General features: G+C 48.2%; 1 non-coding gene across 1 annotated transcript; it reads right to left on the reverse strand.

Moving 5' to 3' along the window:
* Positions 1–4359: 4359 nt before the first annotated feature.
* On the reverse strand, positions 4360–4519 carry LOC111759011 (U1 spliceosomal RNA). Its single transcript, XR_002793111.1, has one exon. It is a non-coding gene; the product is annotated as a U1 spliceosomal RNA (small nuclear RNA).
* Positions 4520–14378: the final 9859 nt, after the last annotated feature.

Consider the following 14378-nt stretch of genomic DNA (forward strand, 5'->3'; position numbering starts at 1 on the left):
CCATGCCAGCTAGCCAGCTGAATCCTCCATCCAGACCAAAGGGGCAGGGAAAAGGAAGGGGCACAGTCTACAATTTTTTTAAAGCATTGGGTTGATGACAGAGTTTGGTCTTCACCACACACTGCAATCAATTCCACAGTTATTCGGACACTTGTTATGTAACCCAAAGTTCTTTGTTCCAAAAACAGGGCCCTTTAATGTTTCCAGTAGAGCCAGGACGGTTATGATGTTCTTTCTAGATTAATCTGAGAAACATTACAATATGTGAGTGTGTAGATATTCATTCTACATTTGCTTTCTCATAATCTGTTCTTCTATTTTATATTCATGCCAGCTCTGCGGGGATGACAAAGTAGAGGCCCTTTACCCTACTAACAAATTCAGAAATAAAAGTTCAAAGAAAGTGTGTCAGAGACAGACTAGGGGTTCACCAAACCACTTCCTTTCCCCTGTGGGCTCACAGCTGCCTGCACTTCCCAGCCTCCCTTGCCGTCAGGGAAGGTCACACGGCTGAGTTTTGGGCAGTGGAATGTGGGGAGAAGTGACGAATGCCACTTGTAGACCTGGCCCTGTGTGTGCCCGCCTCTTCTCCCCTCTGCTGGCTGAAGACAGAGGGTCCAGCAGGGGACGACAAGACCCCACCCCCCAGCTAGCCACGCCCCCGGATGACAGCGCTGGGCCCCTGCGTCACCTCCTGGGGGGGCTGGCGACTGATAACCGTCATTAAACTGTGATGTGTGTGAGATGTCGATGTCTGTCGTGATAAGCCACTGAGATTTGGGGGTCATTAGCCACATCGGTTAGCTCATCCCAACTATTACAGAAAGTAAATAGAGTGCCCAAGTTTGCCCTTTAGAAGTGACCCTCTGGTCCCTCCCTGAAGGCTCTTTCCATCGGATCCAACCGGGTCGCATGGACATTGTGACCCTGGGGGCTGTACCCTATCTTTTGGAAACTTCCCCTAGTCTGAGGACCCTAGTCCTACCTCTTCTCCCTTCCCTTTCCTAAGGGGACAAGTGGCTCCGGTTTCCTCTTTCATGGATCGTCTTGGTTAGATGAAAACATCTGGTGTGTCTACCCCCGGAACTCCAGCAGCGGGACACTTCCCCGCCCTGTAGAGACGCATTTCCCTAGCATCCTTCAGTTTCCCACATAGACACGGGTTTGGTGTGAAGGTGGTAGAGAGCCAGGAGTCCAGAGAGGGGCCAAAGGGCCTGGGAGGCAAATTAAACGTCTTCTTCCACCCAGAGCAGGCTCCTGGTTACCTCTACATCCTGCCTTTCCCTCGGCTCGTAGCTAGTGGTTCAGCAAGTCAACACAGTCCAGCTGCAGGAAGGGAGATCTTCCTGAAGAGGACGCTCTTGCCCCTCTCCCTCCACACAAGACAGTTCTTAGAGTTAGAGAAGTCGGGGCAGTCAGGCGAAGCGGGAGGGTGGGCATGGGGCGATGCAGCGGTGTGGGGGAAAGGAAAACCTCAGCCTGGCCGTGAGGACACAGGAGGCACCCGGAGTTTCCCAGCCTGGGCCTCGGAGAAACATCTCAGTCTGAATTTCAGAGTTGGAGTCACAGAACCACCTTCCTAGGGCTGCGTGCATGCCTGACTCCTTAGTTTCATGGGGAGCAGGTGGAGACCCCGAGTGGTGAAGGCGCATGTCCCAATCCCAGCATTAGCCAGGGCCAGGGCTAGAGCCCAGCCCGGGGCCCTTGGCACTTTTCTTCACTGCTCTCAGGTCTAACGGGAAGCGCTCCGTTAGCAGATGTAATTAGGATACTAAGTGCTGGCGTGCGTGATCCCCAAGGACCCATCTCTCCGTGCCCTTGGCCAACCCAGAGACTTGCCCTGCTTCTCCGAGAAGTCAGCTCCCATCACCCTCTGGCGACGGACACAGTCTGGCTATCCGGGGTGAGCCTCTCCATTCCAAGGTGAAGCAGGAGTGGGGATACCTCCGCTTAGAACTTTAGGGCATCTGGGAAGGGAAAGTGTCTCCAGCCTGGAAAGGCATGGAAATTTCCCTGAACCCAGAAGCACGCTTGGAATAGTATCAACTGCCACATCACCACTCCAGCCCAGCCTTGTTAGTGAGGCAAGGCGCAATCAGGGAGATAATTAGCTTGCTGTTATTTATTCCCCGCACTAATCAGCAGCCCACTGCTTGCACAGTGGAGAGGGCTCCCGCCCCCAGAGCTGTGGGGGTTCTCAGGGACCTTTAGTTACCAGCCAGGAAACAAGTAGCAGAAGACAAAAGGCTGCGGAGAGGGAGAGTGGGAGGAGGGGACACGGACCCCCGAAACCCAGGCACTGCAGGCTTCTGCAAAGTGCAACAGATCCTGGGGAGAAGGGGTCTGGGGAAGCCCGGCAGCCCAGGGCAGAGCCCCCCTGCTTTCATTCTGTTCTGGGGCTTGCCTCTGGTCGGTGAAGGGCGGCTGCGTTCAGCTCCCTGTTCTGCCTCACTGCAGTCAAATTGCCTTTTTCCAAGGCGACTTTCAAAAAAAAGATGACATTTATCAAAGCCTGCTGAGTGGTGACCTTGGTAGGAGGGAGAGAGGGCTGGTGTACTGTCTGTGGAAGCAGGCAAAACAAAAGGAAAAGCAGGAGGGCACGGCAATGCTTTCAAGCCTCAAAGTTGTTGCAAGGCTGGTGGAGGTGGCTCGAGGTCCGAGCACAGCTGCTCCCAGCACCTCCCGCTGCCTTCCTCACCCTCACTGGCACACTCGCACTGGCCGTCGGTGGCTTTCCATTCCCAGATGCTCCATCCAAAGAACAATCTCTGGGAAGGGCTCAATTCTGTGGTTTGATAACTTAGAGAAATAAAGAATCATGGGCTGTGTGGCAGTTCCAGAATTTCCATATGGGGTGACTAAGAGGGGTCATTTGGTTGGAAGCATGGGGGGTAGGGGGTGGCTGGAAGACTTGTCCTGGAGCTGTGTTTACAAAGCAAGCACATCGTTACATATATTGAAAAACAGGTCTGGAGTGGCCCTGACTTCCTAACCTGGAATCGTAACTTTGCAAACACAACACAAGCCAGTCAAGGATTCATATGTTATGGAAATGACGTGAGAAGTTATATTAGTTAGGATTTAATTTTATCTATAAAGCCTTTAGAAATCAAGCCACCCCTCGGCCCCGTCACTGCCCAGGGTACCAGAATTGTGAAAGGACTTGGGAATTATCTGGTCAACCTCAGGCCCCAGGCAGGACCCCACCACACATTTGCTTACTTCTTTCCTCTGGCCTCCTAAGTCTTTTACTCATCGGCTCTTTCCTCACCTGTCACCATGCACGGTGACTATCAATGTCTCAGTTTCCCTTGGCACCTTGAGAACAGGGACTGTTTCTTCTTTGTCTACTTTTGAAAGCCATTTTTCTACTCCTATACACTCACCGGGGTTCTTGAATGGGTGTGTGCGTGTGTGATAGAATGAATGAATCAACAAATGAATGCATGACCATATGTCAAAGTGTTCATCCAACCCCTGCTTGAATGATTCCTGTGATGGGGAGCTGACTACCTCAAGATGGGTCATCTATTATTGGACAGTTGAAACATTAGAAGATGCTACTCTCGGAAAGCGGACTTGGCCCAGTGGTTAAGGCGTCCGTCTACCACATGGGAGGTCCGCGGTTCAAACCCCGGGCCTCCTTGACCCATGTGGGGCCAGCCCATGCGCAGTGCTGATGCACGTAAGGAGTGCCATGCCACGCAGGGGTGTCCCCCGCGTAGGGGAGCCCCACGCGCAAGGAGTGCACCCCGTAAGGAGAACTGCCCAGTGCAGCCTGCCCAGGAATGGTGTCGCACACACGGAGAGCTGATACAACAAGATGACGCAACAAAAAGAAACACAGATTCCTGGTGCCACTGACAACAACAGAAGCAGACAAAGAAGACGACGCAACAAATAGACACAGAGAGCACACAGCTGAGGTGGGGGGAAGTGGAGAGAAATAAATAAATAAATAAATCTTTAAAAAAAAAAGAAAGAAGATGCTATTCTGCATGGAATATAAATCTACTTCTCTTTCACTTCTACCCCTTAGGACAGTTCTGCACTTTTTTTTTCCTTCCTCATTTATTTGCTTACTTATTTAAAATTGTATTTTGTTGAAGATACATAGATCGCAAAAAATGTTACATTAAAAAATATAAGAGGTTCCCATATACCCCTCCTCCCACATCATCTGTACTTAAGGGGCCCAGAAGAGCAGAAGTTCTCAACCCAGGAATCCATGGAGGACCTTAAAAGGTCCATGCCCACCCAAAAGTGTATGTAAAATTGTGTGTCTCTGCCCATGTGCTCAGGGAGAGGAAATTCATTGGTTTTACAAAAGGCTCTGTATTATCACTTTTTTTTTTCATCAGGAGAGAGGCGATTGCAGTTCCCCACTACCACAAATTACACAGTCAAGCGCTCCACATTTGGGGAAATCTCCAGGGTCAGCACATCTGGAGTAATGGATAAGCCTTGCCCTGGGAAAACCACCTTCACGAACATGCTATCTCCCCTGCCCGGTAAGTATTGTATTATCAAATTTTAGAGCCATATTCCATTTGTTTACTCTCTCTTTCTCATGGAAACCTGTATTAGACAAACTATGATGCCTCGAAATGCTTACTTGTTAAGATTTTCCCTCCTTACTTTTCTGAAGAAAGCAGCTCCCCAAATTGTTATGGCTTATGCCATGTATCTTGAGCAAGACAAATTCTGCTACTCTGACCACATTTGATCACAGAGATTAGACTAAATACTGAAATTAACCACATATGGGTGGGGCACACAGGGGGCCAAAGGAAAGGGATTGATAAAAGTCCACCTGAAAGAGTGCTCCCCATTGGCTGGTAGCAATGTGACCCACTCAGAGCCCCTCTTTGGGGACGTCAACATCCTAGTAGAACCCCCAGAAGGAGGGTAACTTTGGGGTTGCAAGCCTCTTGTGTCATTTAAAACCACTATTCTCCAGGTCTTAGGAGCACACAGCTAATAAGGCAACTCCCCAGCTATCCTGTGGATTCCTGGAATAAATTGCTCTCACTGCAACCTACCTTTGCAGCTCGGAGAATTCAAATACACAACCTTTCACCTTTCAGAGGTGGTTATTATAACCTCCTCCCAAAGTAAAAGTTCCCCTTTACTAAATCATCCCTCATATATGACTACCAAAGTATGCACATTTGTTCTCATTTAAGCCTCTCAAAAATCCTACAATATAGGTCTTCAAATTTGGAGGGTACAAAGAATCAACAAGGATCAGCTTAAATACAGATGCCCAGGCCCCCTTCTAAGCAAGTCAGGAGTGGGCCCTGGAATCCTCCTTTTAGGAAAGTTCCCCTGAGATGCTGCTGTAGGTAGTCTGAGGCCCACACCTGGAGAACACTTCCCTAAATGGTGGTTTTTCTAAACTTCCCTGATACAAAAATGCTTCCCAGGCTACTTCCATGGAGATCCTAATTCAGTGGATCAGGGGCTCTAGAACGTGTACTTTTAATAGGGCAGGCACCCTAACTTCTGTTGTAGATGTGAAAACACCGAGGCACAGAGCAACCTACCCACAGTCTCACAGCTCGCTGATGACAGGGGTGAGCCGGAACCCAGCTCTCTTGAGACTCAATTCAGGGTTATTTCCACCAGCCCACGGAGGCAATACTACGTGACAGAGGCCTCAACATAACAGCACTCATAAAGGTTTGTTAAATTGAATAGAGTACACGTATCTGTCTTTTTCCATCCTAGGGAGAAGCAACCATTTCTAAAGCATATTTGCGGCCACTCCACCCAGCCCCACCCCCACCCCCGGACCCATAACTCAGGACTCTGCTCTAGGGGCTCAACAGATGTTTGTGAGCAAATTCATATGAGATGATTACTGGACTGTGCACTGCTCCGTCAACCACCTCTGGCTGTACTCCAGGCTGTAAATGAGCTGCCCAGAACTGGACGTGATGCTCCAGCTATGGTCTGACCCAAACTGAGCACAGGAGGACCTTCTCCGCAGTTTTAAAGGAACTGACACCTGCCCTGGGAGAGCTGCAGCCACAGATCACAGCTTTTCCCCCATTCTGTCTGCTTTGCACTGCCCCCTGGAAATGTCACGCTGCATTGAAAAAAAAAATCCTGAACAAGGTTGCAGGAGATGGGCCACTCCCACCTTTCCACATTCACAAAGAGCCTACTGTGTGTCAGACTCTGTTCAGGATGCTTTCCTTGCATGAACTCATTAAATCCTCACAACAACCCTATTAGGTCAGGGTACTTTTAGGATGCCCATTTTACAGTCACGCAGAGCAGGGGTTTGATCCTGGGAAGGCTGGCACGCCCTTAACCACAGGGCGGCGCTCTCTCCCAGGTTCTCGGTTCAGCTCCTCCCCTAACCGGCGTGTGCCCTTGACTGCTCAGGTCTCTTCCAGTCTGAGGTTCGTTCATCACAGGCAAGGCCCAGACTGGCTAACAAAGATTAGCCTGGAAATCAGCTAAGAACAGTTCCATGTTGAAGCATAGAATGAAACAGCCGGGAAGACCCAGAAAGAGTGGAGTTGGTCAAACGGCCGCAGATCAGGGAGAAGATCCTTGACTACAGGCTGAATATTTAGTTCAACTAAAATCCTCCAAATCATAAAAGCACCGACTTCCTAACCTGGAGTATTAATTTTGCGAATAACAATACAAACTGGTCAAGGATTCCTAGGCTGTGGAAATGAGGTGAGAAGTTACATGAGCTAGGATTTAAGTGTAGACGTAAAGCCTTTAGAAATCAAAAGAGAGGGCTGCACTACATGAAAACAAAACGTTTTCAGATTTATGACAAAACTTCTTATGAAAAAATACCACACTCCTCTGGGAGGACCTCCTGGTTATTTAGATGCAGGAAGGAGTTCCAGGGAAGTCTTATTTGTAACAATGCCTGTAACCAAATTCTCCTATCTCGGGGATGTCCGGTCAGCTGACCATGGTAGAGAAGCTCCGCCCGTAAAGGCTGAAATAGCATATTGAACCACGAATTTATTTGTCAGCCCTATTTCAAAGGCACATCCAATGACTCAGTGCAGGACTATTTTGAGATGTCCCTATGTGGGTGTCAAAAGTCAATAAAATGTTCATGATTTGGCCTTCTGGAATGATGGCTTCCCTGGAGGCGGGATAGCCCTAACCGAGAGCAGGAATTGTAGATTTCCAAAGGTGCCTTCAGATTGGTTGGACAGGCTTGCTCTCCTGAGGCTTCCAACCCAAAGAGCCCAGAGCCCTGAAAGGCGCCTGTGGCAGCCATCCGCCCACACCAGTGGCTCCCCTGCTGTCCCCGAGTTAATATCCTTGTCCTCGTGGTTCCGCAGAGCACGTGGTGCTTCCGAGAAGTGTGTAGGGTTGAGAAGGAAAAGGGTAAGGTGTGGCAAAAAGAGTCAGATGTCCCTCAAAAGGAAATGTTTGTCTCCTGGATAGCACCCCCCCCCCATAGAAGTTTATTGTGAAAGTAAATTAAACATATAACACATAGTAGGGCTAATGGTGGCAAAAGCAACTGGTAGCTTAAGGCAAGTTTTAATGGAGATGAATTTAGAAAAGATGATGCAATGATGTAATTTTGTTTAAATAGAGGCTGTAAAAAATATCAAATTGCATCAATAACTTAATAAAAGTAGTTTTCAAAGTCTGCACTATTGCAGAAATAGGGCTCATGATCTTAATACCAGCACTCAGGGAAGTGGACTTGGCCTAGTGGTTAGGGTGTCCGTCTACCACATGGGAGGTCTGCGGTTCAAATCCCGGGCCTCCTTGACCCGTGTGCAGCTGGCCCATGCGCAGTGCTGATGCGCGCAAGGAGTGCCCTGCCACGCAGGGGTGTCCCCCGCATAGGGGAGCCCCACGCGCAAGGAGTGCCTCCGTGAGGAGAGCCACCCAGTGCGAAGGAAAGTTCAGCCTGTCCAGGAATGGCGCCGCCCACACTCCCCGTGCCGCTGACGACAACAGAAGCGGACAAAGAAACAAGACGCAGAAAATAGACACAGAGAACAGACAACCGAGGGGGGGGGGTGGAATTAAAAATAAATAAATAAATCTTTAAAAAAAAACCACCAGCACTCAGACAGCCAGAAGCAGCACAGTGCCAAACAACAGGGGAAAATCAGTATTTACAGAAGGATGGTGTAGCAGTTGGATATAGTTATGAATTCCAAAAATAGATACTGGATGATATTTGTAATCTGGTCTATTACTGGGCATGATTGAGTTATGATTAGGGCTTTGATTGGGCCAAGTCATTAGGGCACAAAAGTCAGAAACCAAGGAGCTCTGTAATAAGGTAGCCTTAAAGCACCATGATAGGGAAGCAGATTTGGCTCAAAGGATAGAGCATCCGCCTACCACATGGGAGGTCAGGGTTCAAACCCAGGGCCTCCTGACCCATGTGATAAGCTGGCCCAGTGCAGTGCTGATGCGCGCAAGGAGCACCGTGCCACGCAGGGGTGTCCCCCACGTAGGGGAGCCCCAAGCACAAGGAGCGCGTCCTGTAAGGAGAGCCGCCCAGCAAGAAAGAAAAAAAGTGTAGCCTGCCCAGGAGTGGCGCTGCACACACAGAGAGCTGATGCAGCAAGATGACGCAACAAAAAAAGACAGATTCCTGGTGCTACTGACAAGAATACAAGCTGACACAGAAGAACACACAGAAAATGGACACAGAGAGCAGACAACTGTGGGGGCGGGGAAGGGGAGAGAAATAAACTAAAAATAAATAAAAATAAATAATTTTTTTTTAAAACCACCATGATAAGGTCCACTTAAAAGTCAGTTTTCTCAGGGGAAAGTAGGGCACTGAGTGTGTAAATTTGTGAGCTGCACACCACCAAATTCATTATAGTACTAACTTACAGAAGATCAGCACAACCTTTTACAACATAGTATCGGTTATCACAAGTTAAACACACTCCTTACCACGTCAAGGTTAAAAGCATTCATGATATGAGTGATGGCTTAATACTGGGTATGACTGTGTTATGATTAGGGCTTTGACTGTGGGTAGGAAGCAGGGGATGGCAAGAGGACAAAGCAAAAATGGAAACGTGGATGAGCCCAATGGTGAGGGCTGAAATGCCAGCCGTCAAAGCAGTACTTAACAAGGGACTCATCTTTATTACCTTCACCCCAGAAATAACCTTATTTTAGAGGTCCCCTCTTTTTGGACATACCTCAAGAACTATAGGAACTATGCTGATGTCAGTAACACCACTGGAATTCTTAGCAAAATGCAGGAATATTTTAAATATGTATAAACTTTTTAAATGTTCAGTTTTTATTTAAAATGTGTAAATATTTTTAAAGGGCAAAAGATAGGCCAGAGAGGGAGAACTTGAAAATATGAATGCTACCCTAGAATGTGAGAACAGGGCAGCAACTGTACCTGTGCTGATGTCAAGACCAGGGTATCTCCCAACTTGCGAGAAAACTAGGATTTTAAATAAAGATAGTAATTATCAATGATTAAGCACTTTCACAACTATTAGCTCATTTGAGCCTCAAAATAACCCTATGAAATAAGTCAGGGGTTATTTTGTTCCCATTTTACAGATGATGGAAGGAGATGCAATAGAATGAAGTGAAATGTCAAAGTACCGCAGCCAATAGCCAGCTGTGACTAGTCTGGGCCCAAACCCCATGCTCCATCCTTACCCCTACATCCGGCATCAAGGAGGCTAACATGTAACAAATGAGCTAATTTGATATAATCACTAACAAATTTAAAGAATTTATTTTCCATGCTTATTAGGAGCCAGGCCCGGGGCAAATCCCTGTTCTCAAGGAGCTTACAATCTAATGGGGAAGCAGGTATGTAAACAGATAGTTAAAATAGTATATGAAAAGTGCTGCAGGGACATACAGACAACAGGAAATGGAATCATAGAAAGGAACACCTAAGTGTGTCCAGCAAATTGGACCACACTGTTCTAAAAGAAGGGTGACCAACTGCAAGGACTCTTTAAAAGAAGTCAAAAGGTACCTTCTTTTTTTTAAAATTTCATTAATTTATTAGGGGCTGCAAAATGGTTATATTATTATTCAGTCATCCCTTCTTTTTTAAATTAAAATTAAAAATTCCAAAGATACTTTAGAGTACATAAATGATACATAAAAAATATAGGGGATTCCCATATGCCCTACCCCTCCCCCTTCCCACACTTTCCGTAACAGCAACCTTCGTTAGTGTGGTGCATTTGCTAAAACTGATGAACACATATTGAAGCATTGCTACTACCCGCAGACTATAGTTTACATTATAGTGTACACTCTATCCCTCACAATTTTGTAGGTTATGACAAAATATAGAATTGCCTGTTTCGGTCATAGCAACGTCATGCAGGACAATTCAAATGTCCTGAAAATGCCCCCATGTTACACGTATTCTTCCTTCTCCCTCCCCTCAGAACTTCTGGTGGCCACTGCCTTAATATCAGTGATAAAAGGTAGCTTTTTAATAGAGTGTCACCCCCCAGCATTCTCTGGCTCTGATTCTCATGACCGGTACCAGTTACTGAGACAGAAAAAAAAGTATTTCTAGTGCGGTATAAAGCAATTCGTTCAGCCTCATCACCTGGTGGACATTTCCCTTCTGAACACCCAGTCTCTTCTGGTCAGATGCGGAGCTGACCAAAGAAGCTTCCAAACTGTAGTTAGAAACACTGGGTTGGTTTTTTCCCCACAGGAGAGAACAAACTGTTGCTCTTTATCCAGCCCAGGTCATCGTACATTGTGAATTAATAAACAATTGTTCTGGTCTAGGAAGCAATTTGGGAGAGTTCTTATGAGTCAGTTCTCTCGGCCAGCACTACCCGTGGAAGTTTCTGTGATGATAGAAATGTTCTGTATCTGTGCTATCCTATAGGGTAGCTAGTCACATATAGCTATGCAACATTTGAAACGTGACTAGTAAAACTGAGGAACTGATTTACGTTATTTAATTTTTATTAATTTGAATAGCCTTATGTGGCTATAGTATTGGAAGGATAGCTCTAGACTCTTGGTACTCAAAAGTGTGGAATCTTGTTAGAAATGTAAAATCTCAGACCTCACTCTATACCTGAGTCAAAATCCACATACTAATAATATTCCCAGGTGATTTGTATGCATATTAAAGTTTGAAAAGGGAACAGTTATGTGATGGTTTGAAGCTGTATGTACCCCAGAAAAATCCTGCGCTTAAAGCTAATCCACTCCCGTGGGTGTAAGCCTATTGTATGTAGGACCTTTTGATTAGGTTGTTTCAGTAAAGGCATGGCCCAGGGTGGGTCTTAATCTTCTTGCTGGAGTCCCTTATAAGAGAATGAAATTCAGAGAAAGAGAGAACGCCATGGAAGAAGAAGCTGGAAGCATTGAAACCCGGAAGAGAAAGGAGAGACCAGCAGAACCGTGTGCCCTGCCATGTGACAGAGGACTCCAGAATCGCCAGTAGCCGGTCTTTAGGAGGAAGGGATTGTCTTGGAGATACCTTGCCTTGGACATTTTCACGGCCTCAAAACTGTAAGCTTGTACACTATAGTAATAAATCCCAATTGTAAAAGCCAACCCATTTCTCATACGTTGCGTTCAGCAGCTTTGCAGACCAAAACAGCTTACTTCAGAATGGGCTGAAGAAAAAGCTTAACTGAGGACCACATATGTCGTGTCCCCTTCAAACGTAGATATGCACATTTGAGACTGGTATCCGGAGTCAGGGGGCCTGCTCTTTTTCTTTTTATCCATTTCTCCCCTATCCCTTAACAAGGGACTCATCTTTATTACTATCCCCTCAGAAATAACCTAGTTTTAGAGAGCCCCCCTTTTTTGAGACACCTCAAAAACTATAAGAACTCTGCAGATGTTAGTAACGTCACGGTGTTCTCGGCTTAAACACAGCAGCACCGGGGAGAGGCGAGGACAGAGCCTGGACATCCCCTGCACGCAGGGACAGGGAGAGGGGAGGAGCATGTATCTCGCAGGTTTTGCTGTACACGATAAAACGATAGCATTTCCTTGGTAGTTACTGAAAATGCATGATGAGTTTGTGGGGATTTATTGTATCACTTTCTCTACTTCTGCATACGATTAAAAATTTTTCAAAATTAAAAACAGATGTGGGGAAACGGATTTGGCTCAACCAATTGGGCTCCTGTCTACCATATAGGGGTTCCAGGGTTCTATGCCCAGGGCTTCCTGGTGAGGGCAAGCTGGCCCACACGGAGTGCCAGCCTGAGCAGGAGTGCCGCCCTGCATGGGAATGCTGCCCAGCGCAGGAAAGCCGCCCCGCACAGGAGTGCTAGCTGATGCAGAGAGCTGGCACAGCAAGATGACGCAACAAGAGACACAGAGGAGAGAAAATAAGAGACAGAGCAGAACAGGGAGTTGAGGTGACGCAAGAGAGTAATGGCCTCTCTCCCACTCCAGAAGGTCCCAGGATCGGTTCCTGGAGCAGCCTAATGAGAATCCAAGCAGACACAGAAGAACACACAGCAAATGGACACAGAGAGCAGACAAGGGGGGAGGGAAGGGGGGGGGAGAGAAATAAATAAAATGAATCTTTAAAAAAAACAGATGCAATTGCAGAGTATGTAAGTGGTAGCCAGCCTCCAGGACAGCCCCACTAATCCGCCCCCACTGCTGTTCATGCCCCTGTGTAGTCTCCTCTCATATGGAATCTGAGTTTGTCCATTTAACCAACAGGGCACAGTGGAGGGGGTAGGTGTTTCTTCAGAGAGCTAGGTCACCTTGGCTTCTACCTTGTCCTGTCTTGGCTCTCTTGCTCTGGGGGAAGTCAGCCACCACGCTACGAGGACACTCAAGAACTTCTGTGGAGAGGCCCTTACAGATAGGAGCCGAGGTTGCCCACCAACAGTGCACGTGAACGAGCCATGTAAGTGATGCGCCTATAGCCACAAGACCTTCAAGCCAGAACTGCCTGCCAAGCCATTCCCGAATCCCTGACCAACAGAAACTCTGGAATAAATGTATAGTGTCATTTCAAGCCACTAGGTTTTGGGATAATTTGTTACGCAGCAATGAATAGCTGATGCAGTGTTTCCCACTCCCTGTTCTACAAAAGGAATACCCTCCTCACCTTATCACGGGTGCCTGAAATGAACAGGAAAAGACCTTTACCCAGTACGCATAAGGTTAACATGCTAATACCGTTCGAAGAGATAATACCTCCACTTAAATTCATGGTAAAACACATGTGACAGATATAAATTCTTTCTTTTAAAAACTCTTAGCTGGCTAATCTATCGAGACATTAATTTCAGTCTTGCTCTTGCTGTTGTAGGAGACTAGAAAGAATAAAAAGGTCATTTCTCTTTCAGGGTCTACCATCCCAAGAATAGCTACAATTTTGAATTATAACGTCTGGGCTCTTCCTATATCATCGTCTCTCCACCCCAACTCCCAGCAACACAGGATGGTTAATACCTGCTTGAAGTTTCAGGGGCCACCCCAAAGAAGACCCTCTCTCCCAGGCCTTCACCTTGAGGATTAGATAACAGAAACTAGGCTGGCATTGCCCCATATGGAGGGGGGAAAAAATTGGCACTGGGACAGAAAAGGGGCGAGCAGCCCCGCCTATGGGATGAATGGCTTCCTCCAGCCTGGGAAGGGTTTTGGCGCTTCCTGGAGTGGAAATCCATCCCTGGCTGGTAGGCAGCCCCTGTAGGGGTGGGGGGAAGGTGGGGTACAGAAGAGTTCTACGGCGGGTCTGGGGGCGTGGAATCCCGGGGCCTGCGCCCGGACACGCACCAAAGACCCGCCCCCTTATCCCCTCACCCCCACCCCAACTGGCTTGCGGGCTGTGGAGCTGTGCCCTTTACCCGTCCCCCAGGGGCCACTGACTCGTAGCACCAGGACTGAAAAAAACACACCCTTGCCTAAATTTTCCAGACTTCAGAGCACCAGAGGGGGGAGAGGGAACCTCAAGACGTGACTAATGAATTCCCACTGACAGGTGGGAGCTGAGCCAGGTTTTTAAAAAAATTTTTTTTAATTTAGAAAATTAAAAGACAGGCGACGTTTCCCGCAGCGGAGTCGGGTGAAGCGAATCCACTTCAGTTCGAAATACTTTTCCAGCGTGCGCGCTCGGGCGGGAGGAAGGGCCCGGGGGTGTGAGGGGACGGGGGCAGGCGGCGGCGCCAGCCGAGGGGCGGCGGGGCCAGTGTGCCCCTGCCCGGCAGCTCAGCGCCCCGGCCCGGTCCGGAGAGAAGGGCTGGGCGCGGGGCCTCCCGCAGGCAGCCGGGCGCCGGGGGCGCGGGCCACGGCGCTCGGACCCCCCGGCCCCGCGCGCGCGCCCGGCACACGCACGTGCGCCCCGCCCCCGCCGCGCACGCGCCCCGGGGCTCCGGCGGCGACGGGCGCGCGCGCGGCGCTCCTGCCCCCAC

Source organism: Dasypus novemcinctus, chromosome 9 (genome assembly GCF_030445035.2).
Source record: "Dasypus novemcinctus isolate mDasNov1 chromosome 9, mDasNov1.1.hap2, whole genome shotgun sequence".
Taxonomy (NCBI): domain Eukaryota; kingdom Metazoa; phylum Chordata; class Mammalia; order Cingulata; family Dasypodidae; genus Dasypus; species Dasypus novemcinctus.